At 35.9% G+C, this 18,253-nt stretch overlaps 1 protein-coding gene across 1 annotated transcript in view; it reads left to right on the forward strand.

The window, feature by feature from the left end:
- Window positions 1-18,253, forward strand: part of FBLN7 (fibulin 7) — a 330,654-nt gene that overhangs the window by 148,308 nt on the left and 164,093 nt on the right. The window lies entirely within an intron of this gene.

The raw sequence follows: 18,253 nt of genomic DNA on the forward strand, positions 1-18,253 counted from the left end.
TGCCTGTGGTGTGTGGTATTGTTATGTGACCAAGGCCTCCGTGAGAGGCCGAAACGTTATATTTCTGACACATTAAAGGTGTTTATATGAATCTCTTCGTGCTGGCTCAGTTGTTGACGATTTTCAAGGATTTACACCGGATTCTGGTTCTCAGCTATTTTTCTTCTATTTATTCAAGGGCCGTGCACAGAGTGGTTGTTTATGCTGGTGAGTGCTGATCTCTCTGTACATATGTATCTATAGGAATAGATATGCAGGTACTGGTATAGGTTTTATACAGATATATATTTAAAATTGTCATAAGTAAGTGAAGAACATTGGAATGTGAAATATGTTCAGTAAACAGTAAAACACATATACACACATACATACATATGTATATCTATACCTATATATAATTATCCACATATACTGTATATATATATATATATATATATATATATATATATAGATATATATTCAGGTTTAAGCTAGAGTAGGGTGTTTTTTGTTCTCCATTGAAGTCTATGGGAGAATATATTAATTCAATCTCAATATTGTAACTTTGACTTCTGGTTAGCGAGCAAGCAAAAACCTTTTACTTTCAACTTGTAATACGTACTGTATCCTACGCACGCAAAAAGCCAAAGTCAAGCTCAGTTAGCGCAAGAGCATGAGCAATAATCAGCGCTCCAATAATAATCTAGCCCTTAAATGTGTGGAACCTGCAGAAGGAGAAGTCTTTCATACATTATCACTCTCTCTCTTTTTCAAAGAAACGCTTGTGTGCAATGTTAAATGTGGGCAGTCAATTGCTGCCGCCAGATGAGAATATGTACGCCCCTGTCTGCCAAGTATTGATAAATTGAGCTCTAAAAGTTCATTGGTAAGAATCTTTCCACCTTAGGGGGCTAGATTATGAGTGGGAGCCACGCCCGCCACTAGAAATTGGGGCCCTTACATAACCCTTGATCAGGGATTTGCAATTTTTGACCAAGTGACTAAAACACATATGCACTTTATTTTTAAGTGTTGTCAAACTTGGAAATGTTGTAAAGACACACTCACACATAAGGATTCACATATAGACACTCTAGCAGACACGCAAAGAAACACACTCAGACACAGACACTCAGCCCTTGTTTACATTGACCTGACAAGTAATGAGGTAGACTACAGTGTTGTAAAAAAATTAGATTTACAAGACAAAATATTGAGTTCTGATTATCTTTTTGTCAAGGAAGATGCCAACTATATGATGCCAAGGGCACTAAACTGCCTAAACAATAATTTAAAGGTTAAGTGGTGGATTGGTGACTTCCGGAAAGGTCTTATTAGTCTCAAAGTCTGTAGAAAGAGGTGAATAATCAGTAGTAAGGTCAAAATGCTCTAAAAAGGAACAGACAATGGACACACACACACAAACACAAACTTGCACATATACCCAAGGAAACACCCACAAAAACAGCCTCAGAAAACACACAAAGACATACACACACAGAGAGACACCCACAGAAAACACACAAAGGCATACACACACACAGGGACACCCACAGAAAACACACAAAGACATACATACACACACAGCCTCACTGAGACAACACGAGAAAACACACAAAGACATACACACAGACAACCTCACAGAGACACCCACAGAAAACACAGACATATGCACACACCCTCACAGAAACACCCACAGAAAACACAGACATACACACATCCTCACAGAGACATCCACAGAAAACACACAAAGACATACACACCCACCCTCACAGAGGCATCCATAGAAAATACACAAAGACATACATACACACACACCCTCACAGAGACACCCACATAAAATGCGCAAATAAATATTCACAGACCCTCACAGAGACATCCACAGAAAACACAGACATACATACACATACACCCTCACAGAGACATCCACAGAAAAGACACAAATACATACACATCCACCCTTACAGAGGCATCCACAGAAAATACACAAATACATACATACACACACACCCTCACAGAGTCACCCACTGAAAATGCACAAAGACATACACACACACCCTCACAGAGACATCTACAGAAAATGCGCAAAGACAGACACACACACCCTCACAAAGAGACCCACAGAAAAAATGCATACACACTCATAGAGACACCAACAAAAGCACAAAGACATAAACACAGACACCCACAGAAACACTCACAGGAGGTACAATGTCTGCACATTGCCATCGCCTAAATCAACAGTGTGTGACATGCATGATAAAAAAAATGGCAGAAATGAAGAGATCACTTTTAAAAAAAAAATCATATTTGTAATGTGCAACCAAAAATACTTCTGTGAATTCAGAATTGTACATTAATGATCTGTCAGAATGGGTAGATGAAGAAAAGTACTTTTGAAAGGTTGACATATGTTTGGGGTGTTTTTTCCCGCCATTTTCCCCAACCAAGAGCACCACTTCAAATCTGGAGTACAAATGTTCCCATCTGTCAACTGTACTTTTGGATTTTGACAATGCTGTACTCTAATATGGTCTTGGTGGAACCATAAGCTGTGGTACTCAGTCTCAAACACTAAGCAATCTTAGTCTGAGAGTATAACATTTTATGCAGATGTAAAAATATTAGATAACATGCCTCCTGGCATCTGGAATGTCCTTGCATAAAGGGTCAGTAAACTGGAATGTAATTAAAATATATATATAAATAAAAAAATTATATCTGCCAAAAGGGTTCCTACCATTTGTGTATTGAGGAGGAAACATTTCTGCATGGTTTTAAATATAGAAATTCTACAGCATTGTAAAATAATCATAAATACACTGCTGCATATTGCTAAACAAAAAGTGTTTTTATGGACCCCTGGCCCCACCATACAACTACCATACTGAAGATACAATCTGAAATTGCACAAAGAAATAAACATTTGCTAAGTCCTACTCCTCTGCAAATGAAAGTGATCTGTCATCTGACTCAGGACCACACTGTCCAACTGAAGTGCCAAGTCTGTCTCACACTGTGCATAGTGGTTTAGTGCACACTCAGAAATCCTCTCAAATGCTAATGCTTTACTCCTTGTAATGACATTTTCCGTGCTCAATAGCACTCTGCTGTAGCGCCCTATGGTGGCTGCCAAAATAAAAAAAATACAAAAAAAGAATAATCTTTTTTTTTTAATAATAGTTGTGCTTGCCTCATGGGGCCCCCTGGCTCAGTGGGCCCCTGAGAGGAGTCACCCCTTTCACCCCCTAAAGGCCCTGAATAAAGCGCAAATTAGCGCTTGCGTGTTACCTTTCCTAGACAGAGGCTTTTTGCATGTTTCGGGTTGTGCTCATGTTACCAATTGAAAGTAAAAGGTTTTTGTGTGTTATTTAAATATTAGATAGAAAATATTACAGAAAATGAATACAATTTTTAAAACTGTTAAAAAAATATTAAACATACTGTAAAACATTCTAAATAATCCATAGAATATATCTATATATTTTACAATATGTTTAATAATTTTTATAATTTGTTTTGTAATATTTCAATAACGTGCCTTAAGATTACAAAATTTTAATGTGCGCTAACCCAACCGTGTTTAAATCTAAATCGGGAAACACTATGCGCAAAACGAATATTTTACATTCCTGTTCTTTACATATAAAATAATGTACTTTTTATTGTTAAACATATTTATTTATTTATATATATATATATATATATATATATATATATATATATATATATATATATATACATATACAGGTAGCCCTCGGTTTACACCGGGGTTAGGTTCCAGAAGTAATGGTTGTAAATTGAAATCGTTGTAAATTGAAACCCAGTTTATAATGTAAGTCAATGGGAAGTGAGGGAGTTAGGTTCTAGGCCCCTCTCAAAATTGGCATAAGTAACACCTAGCAAAAACAGAAAAAAGACTCCGGCCAGCCTCCAGACATAGAAAAAAACACATACTTTATTAAGACTTACATGAGCTTAAAAGACTTTTTAAAAACAAAAAGACCCAGCTGCTGTCTTACGCGTTTCGGCTGTACATCTTAGCCTTACTCATAGACACAATGTTTAGAAACTCAGCTCTGGCTAATATAGCCCCAGACCAATTAACTAATCAAAAATAGCTGGGTAATTTCTTAAAGGTATCCCCACCACTTATACTTAGAGAGAGCACCTTTGCATGTATATACCATAATTATTAACAGGGGCATTTATAGGGTTAACAATTGTATTAAACAATATTTCCTAAGAAAAGTTAAGTTAACATATGGTAGCCTCATTTATACATATAGTTTCTTCTAATTAAAAGCTCAGTTTTTACACATTCAATGCTCAACTAGCTCATGTGTAATAAGCTAATTTAGAAACCATTGTGTGGCTACATAAAAAGAAGCCTCCTCTCATTATGTATTCATATTGTCGGTATAGAGCAAAAATTAAATATATTAAACCTAGGATAAGTAACACCTAATACATTATTTTTAAAGCTTTGAAATGAAGACTTTAAATGCTAAAAAGCTTTATAAACCTAATAAAATAATCACACAACACAGAATATATCATTCAACTAAGTTAAATGAACAAAAACATTTGCTTAACAGCATTATAAACCTAATAAAATAATCACACAACACAGACTTTACTTGCATTTTTCTGCAAACAGTTCTTTCTATGCATTCCAATCTGGACTGATTTATAGACAGGAAGATCTTGTTCCTTTGCAAGCTGCTCGATAGCTCAGGTCTGGTTAAACTGATTAATTTCAGCTTGCTTGGCTTGCATATCTTTGCTGCAACACAAGCGGACAGCTCCACCTACTGGCTATTTTAATCAATGCACTGCTTCTCAATGTTTTTCAATAGCAGTCACATGACTGAAAAAAAGAGGTTGTTATTCTGAAACGGTGCAAATTGAACTGTTGTAAACGGAGGGCCACCTGTATATATATATATATATATATATATATTTCTGATTCTGTTCATGTAAAATACATATCTATACCTCTATATCTATAGGAATAGATATATAGGTATAGGTATATATAGATATATATATATAGAAATATGTATTTAAGAATAAAAAGGACATTTTCCTGTAAGTGAAAAACATTGGAATGTGATATATGTACAGTAAACATACGGTAAAACAAATAAATACATTTGTACATTATATATATATATATATACACAAATACATATTTAGACATGTGTATGTATGTATCTATGTTAAAGCCCTTTGCCTGCCTTTTTTTTCTAACTGAGACCTCATATCTTTGAACCCATATAACTTTTTAATGCAATATTATTCTAAAAATCATACAATAACAGTTATTCAGTGGTCTTAAAGGGACAGTAAACACCAGAATCTTTGTTGTTTAAAAAGGTAGATAATCCCTTTATTACCCATTCCCCAATTTTGCATAACCAACACAGTTATAATAATATACTTTTTACTTCTGTGATTACCTTGTATCTATGTCTCTGCAAACTGCCCCCTTATTTCAGTTCTTTTGACAGACTTACATTTTTAGCCAATCAGTGCTGGCTCCTAGGAGCTTCACGTGCCTGATCTAAATATTATCTATATGAAACGCATGAACTAACTCCCTCTAGTGGTGAAAAACTGTCAAAATGCTTTCAAATTAGAGGCAGTCTTCAAGGTCTAAGAAATTAGCACATGACCCTCCTAGATTTAGCTTTCAACTAAGAATACCAAGAGAACAAAGCAAAATTAGTAATAAAAGTAAACTGGAAAGTTGTTTAAAATTACATTCCCTATTTAAATCATGAAAGTTTTTGTTTTACTTTACTGTCCCTTTAAGTAACGCTAACCTGACACGCGTTAAATTCAATTGCACTCAAGTGAACACGTTTACTTTCAACTTGTAATACGCACGCTACTTCAGAAGTGCGCAAAGAGACGCAATATACCCCTTATCGCTTGTGCGCAACAGTTAGCGCTCCACTCGTAATGTAGCCCTTAGTGTGTTTAAATCTGTAAAAACGGTATATTGTGTTTAACACACTACCGAGGATACAAGGTAAATAATAGGTGCACTGTGGTAGGAACTGCCATATGTGCTTAAGAACAACTGTCCAGCTAATTCAGTGCACAGTGGTATTACATAAGGGATTAAAGGCTTATCAATCATTCCCAGCAAGAAAGGTAAAATTACATATAACTTCTAAATAAACGCACAAGTTCTTAATGGGAAATTGACTGTCACACGTCAAATTTTATTAAAACATTTAATAGCTATATATATAAATAAGAAACTGACAAGTTAAACTATGATGGTGGCAAGAGAGCCCTAACTAACCCAGGACTAAGGAGGGGCCCCTCCCTAACGCCAGCAACATTGTTGCAATTCCCAGCCTTAACCATTAGTTCGTTTCTGGCCTATACTGGTCCCTACACTGCCTTTTACTGAATTCGGTCTGTTTACTTTACATGAACTGAATAACATGGATGTTTTCAGAGTATATACTTACACAGTACGTTTAATTAGAATGGATAGATGTCTGAAAAGTAGTTTTCATACGTGAGAAACTATAAAGCGGCGGGTGTTAACCCTTAAGTTCTGCACTACTATTCATCATTTACTCTAGTCTGACTTTGCATTATTCCGGATTGGAAATATAACTGGCGGGTATTAACCCTAATTCGCTATTATTGTTGATGAACATAATCGGCTAGATTACGAGTTTTGCGTTATGAGCGGCTCGGTACTAGCTATTACAGGTTTACAAAAACCCGGCGTTAGCAGGCAATATAGCAGCGTTGAGCTCCATTGAGCTCCATACCACACCCAAATACGAGCGCTGCTTTGAGCTGGTTTTACGTGCTTGTGCACGATTTCCCCATAGACATGAATGGAGAGAGCCGGCTACAAAAAAGCCTAACACCTGCAATAAAGGAGCGTAAAGCTCCGTAACGCAGCCCCATTGATTCCTATGGGGAAAGAAAAGTTATGTTTACACCTAACACCCTAACATAAACCCCGAGTCTAAACACCCCTAATCTGCCGCCCCCGACATAGCCGCAACCTACATTACACTTATTAACCCCTAATCTGCTGCCCCTAACATCGCTGCCACCTACCTACACTTATTAACCCCTAATCTGCTACCCCCAATGTCGTTGTTACCTACATTACACTTATTAACCCCTAATCTTCCGCCCCCAACCTCGCCGCCACTATACTAAAGTTATTAACCAGTAAACCTAACCCTAAGTCTAACCCTAACCCTAATACCCACTAACTTGAACATAATTAAAATAAATCTAAATAAAAATTACAATTAATACCTAAATAATTCCTATTTAAAACTAAATAAATACCTGTAAAATAAACCCTAAGCTAGCTACAATATAACTAATAGTTATATTGTAGCTAGTTTAGGTTTTATTTTTATTTCACAGCTAAGTTTGTATTTATTTTAACTAGGTAGACTAGTTACTAAATAGTTATTAACTATTTACTAACTACCTAGTTTAAATAAATACAAATTTACCTGTAACCTGTCTTACACTAACAACTAACCTTACACTACAATTAAATAAATTACATTAATTAAATACAATTAACTAAATAAAAAAAACAAACAAACACCAAATTACACAAAATCAAAAAGAAATGATCTAATATTTAATCTATTTACACCTAATTTAATAGCCCTATCAAAATAAAAAAGCCCCCCCAAAATAAAAAAAACCCTAGCCTAAACTTAACTGCCAATAGCCCTTAAAATGGCCTTTTGCGGGGCATTGCCCCAAAGAAATCAGCTCTTTTACCTGTAAAAAGAATACAAATAACCCCCGAACAGTAAAACCCACCACCCACACAACCAAACACCACAAATAAAATCCTGTCTAAAAAAACCTTTTTGCCCTGAAAAGGGCATTTGGATGGGCATTGCCCTTAAAAGGGCATTTAGCTCTTTTTCTGCCCAAACCCTAAGCTAAAAATAAAACCCACCCAATAAACCCTTAAAAAAACCTAACACTAACCCCCGAAGATCCACTTACAGTTTTTGAAGACCGGACATCCATCCTCAACGAAGCGGGGAGAAGTTTTCATCCAAGTGGCAAGAAGTCCTCAACGAAGCCGGGAGAAGTCTTCATCCAAGCGGCAAGAAGTGGTCCTCCAGGCAGGAAGAAGTCTTCATCCAGATGGCATCTTCTATCTTCATCCTTCCGACGCGGAGCAGTTCCATCTTCAAGACATCCGGCGAGGATCATCCTCTTCTTTCACTGGCTACTGAAGAATGAAGTTTCCTTTACATGACGTCATCCAAGATGGTGTCCCTTGAATTCCGATTGGCTGATAGAATTCTATCAGCCAATCGGAATTAAAGGTGAAAAAATCCTATTGGCTGATGCAATCAGCCAATAGGATTGAGCTTGCATTCTATTGGCTGTTCCAATCAGCCAATAGAATGCGAGCTCAATCCTATTGGCTGATTGGATCAGCCAATAGGATTGAAGCTCACCTTTAATTCCAATTGGCTGATAGAATTCTATCAGCCAATCGGAATTCAAGGGATGCCATCTTGGATGACTTCATTTAAAGGAAACTTCATTCTTCAGTAGTCAGCAAAAAAAAAAGGATGCTCCGTGCCGGATGTCTTGAAGATGGAGCCGCTCCGCGTCAGAAGGATGAAGATAGAAGATGCCGTCTGGATGAAGACTTCTGCCCGTCTGGAGGACCACTTCTTGCCGCTTGGATGAAGACTTCTCCCGGCTTCGTTGAGGACTTCTTGCCGCTTGGATGAAGATTTCTCCTGGATTCGTTAAGGATGGATGTCCGGTCTTCAAAAACTGTAAGTGGATCTTCGGGGTTTAGTGTTAGGTTTTTTTAAGGGTTTATTGGGTGGGTTTTATTTTTAGCTTAGGGTTTGGGCTGAAAAAGAGCTACATGCCCTTTTAAGGGCAATGCCCATCCAAATGCCCTTTTCAGGGCAATGGGGAGCTTAGGTTTTTTAGATAGGATTTTATTTGGGGGGTTTGGTTGTGTGGGTGGTGGTTTTTACTGTTGGGGGGTTGTTTTTATTTTTTTTACAGGTAAAAGAGCTGATTTCTTTGGGGCAATGCCCCCCAAAAGGCCCTTTTAAGGGCTATTGGCAGTTTAATTGAGGTTAGGGTTTTTTTTTATTTTCGGGGGGCTTTTTTATTTTGATAGGGCTATTAGATTAGGTGTAATTAGTTTAAATATTTGATAATTTCTTTTTTATTTTTTGGAATTTAGTGTTTGTTTTTTTGTAATTTAGTTAATTGTATTTCATTGATGTAATTTATTTAATTGTAGTGTAAGGTTAGGTGTTAGTGTAATACAGGTTAGGTTTTATTTTACAGGTAAATTTGTATTTATTTTAACTAGGTAGTTAGTAAAAAGTTAATAGCTATTTACTTACTAGTCTACCTAGTTAAAATAAATACAAACATACCTGTAAAATAAAAATAAAACCTAAGATTGCTACAATATAACTATTAGTTATATTGTAGCTAGCTTAGGGTTTATTTTATAGGTAAGTATTTAGTTTTAAATAGGAATTATTTAGTTAATGATAGTAATTTTTATTTAGATTTATTTTAATTATATTAAAGTTAGTGGGTGTTAGGGTTACACTTAAGGTTAGGTTTAGGGGTTAATAACTTTGGCGGCAATTTTGGGGGCAATAGATTAGGGGTTAATAACAGTAATGTAGGTTGCGGCGATGTTAGGGACAGCAGATTAGGGGTTAATAATATTTAACTAGTGTTTGCGATGTGGGAGTGCGGCGGTTTAGGGGTTAATATGTTTATTATAGTGGTGGAGATGTCCGGAGCGGCAGATTAGGGGTTAGTAATTTTATTTTAGTGTTTGCAATGCGGGAGGGCCTCGGTTTAGGGGTTAATAGGTAGTTTATGGGTGTTAGTGTACTTTTTAGCACTTTAGTTATGAGTTTTATGTTACAGATTTGTAACATAAAAGCCATAACTACTGACTTTCAGTTTACGGTACGGATCTTGCAGTTATAGGCTGTACCGCTCACTTTTTGGACGGACAGGCAAACTCGTAATACCGGCGCTATGGAAGTCCCATTGAAAAAGGACTTTTTGAAAGCTGCGGTAGTTACGTTGCGTCACTGCGAAAAAAGTGTGCGGGACAGATATATCTGCAAAACTCGTAATACCAGCGGTAGTGAAAAAGCAGCATTATGAAGCTTTTTCACTCATAACACAAAACTCGTAATCTAGCCAAATGTTAATAGAAATGCTCTAACTTTTTTCAAAATAATAGCAGAAATGCTTTTACTGTTTCATAATATTGAAAAAATATTTAAATATTATTGTTGAATATCTTGATATAGGAAACACAGGTGAAACTCGAAAAATTTGAATATCGTGCAAAAGTTCATTTATTTCACTAATGCAACTTAAAAGGTGAAACTTATATATGAGATAGACTCATTACATGCAAAGCAAGATAGTTCAAGCCGTGATTTGTCATAATTGTGATGATTCTGGCTTACAGCTCATGAAAACCCCAAATCCACAATCTCAGAAAATTAGAATATTACATGCAATCAATAAAACAAGGATTTACATAGAACAATATCAGACCTCTGAAAAGTATAAGCATGCATACTATATGTACTCAGTACTTGGTTTGGGCCCCTTTTGCAGCAATTACTACCTCAATGCGGCGTGGCATGGAAGCTATCAGCCTGTGGCACTGCTGATGTGTTATGGAAGACTAGGATTATTCAATAGCGGCCTTCAGCTCTTCTGCATTGTTCGTTCTCATGTCTCTCATCTTTCTCTTGGCAATGCCCCATAGATTCTCTATGGGGTTCAGGTCCGGCGAGTTTGCTGGCCAATCAAGCACAGTAATCCCATGGTCATTGAACCAGGTTTTGGTGCTTTTGGCAGTGTGGGCAGGTGCCAAGTCCTGCTAGAAAATGAAGTCAGCATCCCCATAGAGCTTGTCTGCGGAAGGAAGCATGAAGTGCTCCAAAATCTCCTGGTAGACGACTGCGTTGACCCTGGACTTAATGAAGCTCAGTGGACCAATAGCAGCAGATGACATGGCTCCCCAAATCAACACAGACTGTGGAAACTTCACACTGGACTTCAAGCATCTTGCAGTGTGTTCTCCACTCTTCCTCCATACTCTGGGTCCTTGGTTTGCAAAATTTGCTCTCATCAGAAAAGAGGACTTTGGACCACTGAGCAACAGACCAGGTGTGGTTTTCTTTAGCCCTGGTAAGACGCTTCTGATGTTGTTTGTTGTTCAGGGGAGTGGCTTGACAAGAGGAATATGACATTTGAAGCCCATGTCCAGGATCCGTCTTTGTGTGATGGCTCTTGATGCACTGACTCCAGCCTCAGTCCACTCCTTGTGAAAGTCCCCAATACTTTTGAATGGCCTTTTCCTGACAATCCTCTCCAGGCTGCGGTCATCCCTGCTGCTTGTGCACCTTTTTCTTCCACACCTTTCCCTTCCACATAACTTTCTATTAATGTGCTTTGATACAGCACTTTGGGAACATCCAACTTCTTTTGCAATTACCTTTTGAGGCTTTCCCTCCTTATGTCAATGATGGTTTTCTGCACAACTTTCAGGTCAGCAGTCTTTCCCAGCAGTCTTTCCCATGATTGTGATTCTTACTGAACCAGACTGAGAGACCATTTAAAGGCTCAGGAACCCTTTGCAGGTGTTATGGCTTAATTAGCTGATTAGAGTGGGACACTTTAAACCTAGAATATTGCACCTTTTCACAATATTCTAATTTTCTGAGATTGTGGATTTGGGGTTTTCATGAGCTGTAAGCCATAATCATCACAATTATGACAAATCACGGCTTGAACTATCTTGCTTTGCATGTAATGAGTCTATCTCATATATTAGTTTCACATTTTAAGTTGCATTAGTGAAATAAATGAACTTTTGCACGATATTCTAATTTTTCGAGTTTCACCTGTATGTTGTACACACAACTTGTCTCTAATTGTTTTTAGACTGTGTATTACTGTGGATGCCCAGTATTTTTATAAAAGAAATCTAGATGCTTCATTTTATCAATAAAGAATACATTTATTTATAATAAATACTGTGGTTTGACACTTTGTAAGGAAGTCTGAGTGCGGGATATATTATTGTTATAGATATTGATCTGTTCTTAAACATTATTCAAGTTTATTCATTTGGCAGCAAGTTAAGTAATGTGTTTATTGAGTTTTCATTTTTTTGCTGAGAAGTGCTGTTCAATTCCAGATAAAACCTGGTATCAAGGCCATATAGACTCTAGGTAAAAATCCCAAATCATTTGTTACATAATTGTTACAACCGAATCATGCAGTAGTTCTATCAGAAAGATCTCAAACAATCACCGTCCCTCTCACATACCCACCTTGAGCAGTTTCTTTTTTGCATTTCAAAGGGAACTCAGGGCTATGAGTTACTGACATACTGCCCTCTAGAGGTTTTAATGATGTCTGTCTACATAATAATAATTATTTTCTAGTCACGGGACCTGCAATTTGTTGGTGGTATGGAACTATTGTAAAGGGGTATCGGATAAAGGACTTGACCCTGGGCGTCTCATACCCTTTCTAAACCTCTAGTACATGCTTATTATTGATTATTACTAAATGTAGCCAACAATAAGCAAGCGCTACCCAGGGTGCTGAACCAAAAATGTTCCAGCTCCTAAGCTTACATTCCTGCTTTTTCAAATACCAAGAAAACAAAGAAAAATTGATCATAGGAGTAAATAAGAAAGTTGCTTAAAATTGCATGGTCTATCTGAATCAAAATTTGGGTTTCATATCCCTTTAACAGAGGTCATTGAAGATATATATATATATATATATATATATATATATATATATATATATATATATAGTCATCATGTTACAAAGAAGAGGCAAATGGTTTAACACATTTGTTCTGTACAAATGTTGGATGTTTGGTGAGCAATGTCTTTATGTATAGGAAAATTAGACATTTTAATATCAAATATTCAAACATTAAATATCAAATGTTGATTCTCGTAGACTTTTATGTTTATCGGTTGAGATGAGATTTATAGTCAAATGGAGATTTAGGGGTCTATTTATCAAAGCGTATACAAAAAATATGCTTGAATTCCACGTCGTATTTTTCACGAGATTGATCCGCCATGGTTATCAAAGCGTCAAGATCGGCAAATGTTGAAATTTGTTATGTAATATACCATCCTGCGATCTCAATCCGACTAAGATCGATGCTTGCCATGCTATTTTCAGTGTATTTCTTCCTTCTCTTGAATTTCTTTTTCAGTAGGAAATGTCATCTTATATGCCAGCCCATTTTATAACACCTGTAAAGGGGTGGTTTTTAAAACTAGATTGCAATCAGGAGGGGTTACACAGGTACAGAGAGAAAACTGGCCCAGCTCTTAAAATATCAATTGATTGCAAATAAATACATATGATACCCTGATTACATGTTATATTTGCAATTACTCCTGCTCAGAATAATAATATATTTACACTATATACTGTACATAGTGGTATAAATAAACACAGAGATATGAAAGACAACATTGTTTAGAACAAAAAAAGGAATTTAGGGATATGTAAAAATGTTTGAAAAAGTTTTGTTACATAACACACACACACATATATATATGTGTGTGTGTATATATATATATATATATATATACATACATACAAGTATGTGCAAAGATATATGTATACATTCTAGCATTATTAATCATTTATTTTAAAAAAAATTGAGATAAAAGCATAAAATGACTTCTAGAAATACAAATACACATTAATTTATGTGAAAGTATCATATAACAGATTTTTTTGTATAACAAATAAATATAAAAATAACTTTTTATGAGATATTGTTTGTTGAGGTATAAATATAGCTATTTCTTGGACATTAACAGTTGAAAAATAAAAGATTAGCTTTAGAGAAATGTGCTTGTTCATGGACAGTAACGAAATGGTATAAATAAAGTTTGGAAAAACCCGAATAACTGTGACATCGATGACTGTTAGTTATCAACAGACCGATGCTCTTTGCACCATACTTGACGCGTATGTTTTTGACGGCATTTTTGATAAATGAGGGGATCGTATTCAGATCTGAGTCAGCAATGTCTGACGCCGGCGAATGCACTGAGATCGACGCTTTGATAAATTGACCTCTAATAGTCAAATGTATTACATTTGAATATTTGATGTTTATAGAGAAACATTTGAATGGCAGAACATATTTCTTATTTGTACCCAGGGGCATGTTTTTTGCCTTGACCAACTAGGCCTGTGTCTAGGGCAGGAAGAAAAAATTGAGGGGTAGTTGTATGAGATAATGGCCTCTATTTAACAAGCTCCGAATGGAGCTTGATGCCCCCTGTTTCTGGCGAGTCTTCCGACTCGCCAGAAACAGCAGTTATGAAGCAGCGGTCACAAAGACCGCTGCTCCATAACCTGTCCGCCTGCTCTAAACAGGTGGACAGACATCGCCGGAAATCAACCAGATCGAGTACGATCGGGTTGATTGACACCCCCCTGCTGGCGGCCTATTGGCCGCGAGTCTGCAGGGGGCGGCGTTGCACCTGCAGCTCTTGTGAGCTGCTGGTGCAATGCTGAATACGTATTGCTCGCTGTATTCACCGAGGTCTGTCGGACCTGATCTGCACTGTCGGATCAGGTCCGACAGACCTTGATAACTTGGGGCCAATGACTTCACATAATGCCTGAAAGAAGCATCCTTGCTAAGTGTGGCTTTGTGCCAAAATAATTTCCATACAAATTAAAATGCTGCATTACAGATTTTTTTTATTAGTGCATTTGTTGGATAAGGAAACTTGAGTTTTCATCATAGGAAATATAATTGTGCTTTGCATTTTTTATATTGCAGGCCTTTCAAGGTCACTCCCCTTTTAAAGGGATACTAAATACATTTCATGCACCTCTCTCTGATCATTGGTGCTGCCATTCTGGAACGTAGGTTACAATGCAGATATCTGGCGAAGAGTTGCTGGACATATGCTAACAAGCCAGCACTGGAATGTAGTGAAAGCTAGATTTCAACATCGCAGCACACATGACTAGAGGGAGACAGGAAATAACTGCAAATCTATGTTTATAAAATGTATGTAGTGTTTAATGCCCATTTAAATATAGTGTATGATTATAGTTATATATAGACATGTTTGCTATAGATACCTTATGTTAACTATTTCAGTTCTTAAAAGCATGTCAGTAACAACTCATTATCAAAATGAGTGTTCAATATATAAACAGTATCCCATTCTGTCTGCAATTATTTTTTTATTATTACTAAATTGCCTTGTGTACTTTAAGCTACTAGTACAAGTAACAACAACAAATTTAAAATATGAATATTAAGCATACATTATTGATGTAGAGATGATCAAGTTTTCCTTTAAATTGTTTGAGCAAATTAACTTATTTCAGAACCATCCTATACTTTTCTTAAACCATATCAAATGAATATTGAGACATTCCAACTTTTTATTATTATGGTCCATATCATACTATATCTTGAGCAAATATCCAATAAATATAGTTTTTTTTTTAATTGATTGCGACACAAATAGTTGGGCACCAGACAAATGGTGTCTATACACGGGCTGGGAGTCAGTGTTCCTAGCTCACTCACATCCAGTAAAACAGCAGCAATGTGGTATGCAATTAAAACATTTATTTAAAAATAAATAAATGGTGAAATCAGAAGATTAATAAAAAACAATATATACTTAATATAAACTCAACAAACTCAGCAATGCTTTTCAACGCCCTTACAGACGCTTATTTGGTGGTTTCCTCAGTTTGTCTTTATTTTTCAGTGAATTTCTGCAGTTGGTTGTTCTTCCTATGGTCCAGGTATATAAGTGGGGAGGTGACTAGCGATTGTGGATTTTCAAAACACCCACCTGGAGATTTATTACAGAGACTGTTTTGATGTTTAAAAGGATTTCAGGATGCTTAACCTATTTGTTTGTTGATCTAATTAATCTTCTTTACATCCTAAATTGATATCCAGAGTAAATAAATGTATTAAAAAAAGTGTCATGAATAATTATGACTGATTAATAGCTAAATTACTCTGTTAGAAGATGCTAATATGCAACAAATTAATTAATTATATTAATATGCAACAAATGAATATACCTTGAATATATATGTTTGGTTTACATATTTTACTATGAAAAGAGTTATTGTTTTGATTCAAAATTTCCATGTTTTTCAATAAATTCAGTAATTTAAACACTATTTCCTGTTTTTGTGTGCAGGAATGAATTACTATACGCTGAAAAAATGCTAATTAAGGACTTAATATCCTATTATGAATGAAATCATTGTCTTACTAAACATACTGCTATTTGCCATGAATCCAGTATATTGACTACCCATTGTTTTAAAGTTGAATATAATCTACTTGTTTTCCTGCCTACGCATTTCAGAAATGTAGCAAGTAGATTGCTATACATTAAATAAATATGCTACCCACTGTGGGTTTCTAATATACTGCAATTAAATGAATTATTGTTTTGTGTTTCTTAAACATTTACACAAATCCAGTATCTTGTAAAGTTTATTGTTTTTAAAGTTAGTAAGTTGACTATAGTATAAGATTTTGTGTCCTGTTCCAAATTCATTAAAGCTTATTGCACCTATCTTTTCCAGCCGATCACCAGTAGACATTATATAGTTGTGATAAATTGTCCAATACATGATATCTTGCACAGCAAAGGTGAACCACTAGAAACGCGTTGGTAGCATATTTGCAAAACTGGATCTGTAAATGTGTATAGGTATTAAATATTTGCATGTCTGTTTTCTTATGTTAATGCAGTCTTAGAACAATAGAGCAATATTTGTCTTGGTAATCTCATGGACACAACAAGGGGGCTGACTATATGTTGAAAATGTGTTTAATCTTACAGATTTATGCTTTATTTGTCCATTCTAAATGAAAATAAAATGTCTGAAGAACCTTCTACTGTGTTATTTGTGTTTAATGAATATTGCAAATATATATGTAAAAAAGGAATAGAAAGGTCAAATGTGAAATGTGCATTTCAATTTGAAATAAGAGGATTTTTGCAATATACAAAAATGCTTCTAATAAAAGTTATTACTGTTTTCCTATGGCATATGCACATATTCTGTGAGTCCCCGTGCATCAGTATTCAAATACCACACCAGGGCTGGACTGGGAATAAAAAGCAGCCCTGGAAAAATATGAAGACCAGCCCTATTTTCCGTTGAGTAGGTAGAATGCACAAGCCCCATTTTCTCAAAGGGGATTACTGGGATACTCCTTCCCCAGAATTAAATTGTATTACTTTGTATTAAATAAAAATGCCAGATTGATGTTATAAAGGCACCCTACAACCCAATTTCATCCATTAATCCCCCTTTAAATTGTAGAGTTCCAGCCCCAACTGCTGCAGCCCACCGGGAAATCTCCTGGTATTGCCCCTACTATACTAAAGTTATTAAGCCCTACACCGCCGCCACTATAATAAACCTATTAACCCCTAAACCGCAAGCCACCCACAACAAAAATACTTAATTAAACTATTAACCCCTAAACCACAAGCCCCCATATCGTAGTAAACTAATTTAAACTAATAACCTCTAAACCTAACTTTATATTAAAATGACAATTTCCCTATCTTAAATTAAATTAAAACTTACCTGTCAAATTAAAAGAACTACGTTTAAATTAACAATTAAACTAATATAATTATTAAACTAAAATTAAACTAACTACCAATTAATTACAAAAAATAACAAACACTAAATTACGGAAAATAACAAACGAAATTATCAAAAATAAAAAAGAATTACACATAATCTAATAGCCCTATCAAAATAAAAAAGCCCACCCAAAATAAAAAAAAACCCTAGCCTACAATAAAGTACCAATAGCCCTTAAAAGGGCCTTTTGTGGGGCATTGCCCTAAAGATATCAGCTCTTTTCCCTGAAAAAAAATACAAAGACCCCCCCAACAGTAAAACCACCACCCAACCAACCCCCCAAAATAAAAAACCTAATTCTAAAAAAACCTAAGCTACCCATTGCCCTGAAAAGGGCATTTCTATGGGCATTGCCCTTAAAAGGGCATTTAGCTCTTTTGCTGCTCAAACCCTAATCTAAAATAAAAACCCACCCAAAAAAACCTTTAAAAAAACCTAACACTAACCCCTGATGATCCACTTACAATTTTTGAAGCCCCTCTTTAACAATCTTCATCCCGGC

The sequence above is a fragment of the Bombina bombina genome, chromosome 4, assembly GCF_027579735.1.
Source record: "Bombina bombina isolate aBomBom1 chromosome 4, aBomBom1.pri, whole genome shotgun sequence".
Taxonomy (NCBI): Eukaryota; Metazoa; Chordata; class Amphibia; order Anura; family Bombinatoridae; genus Bombina; species Bombina bombina.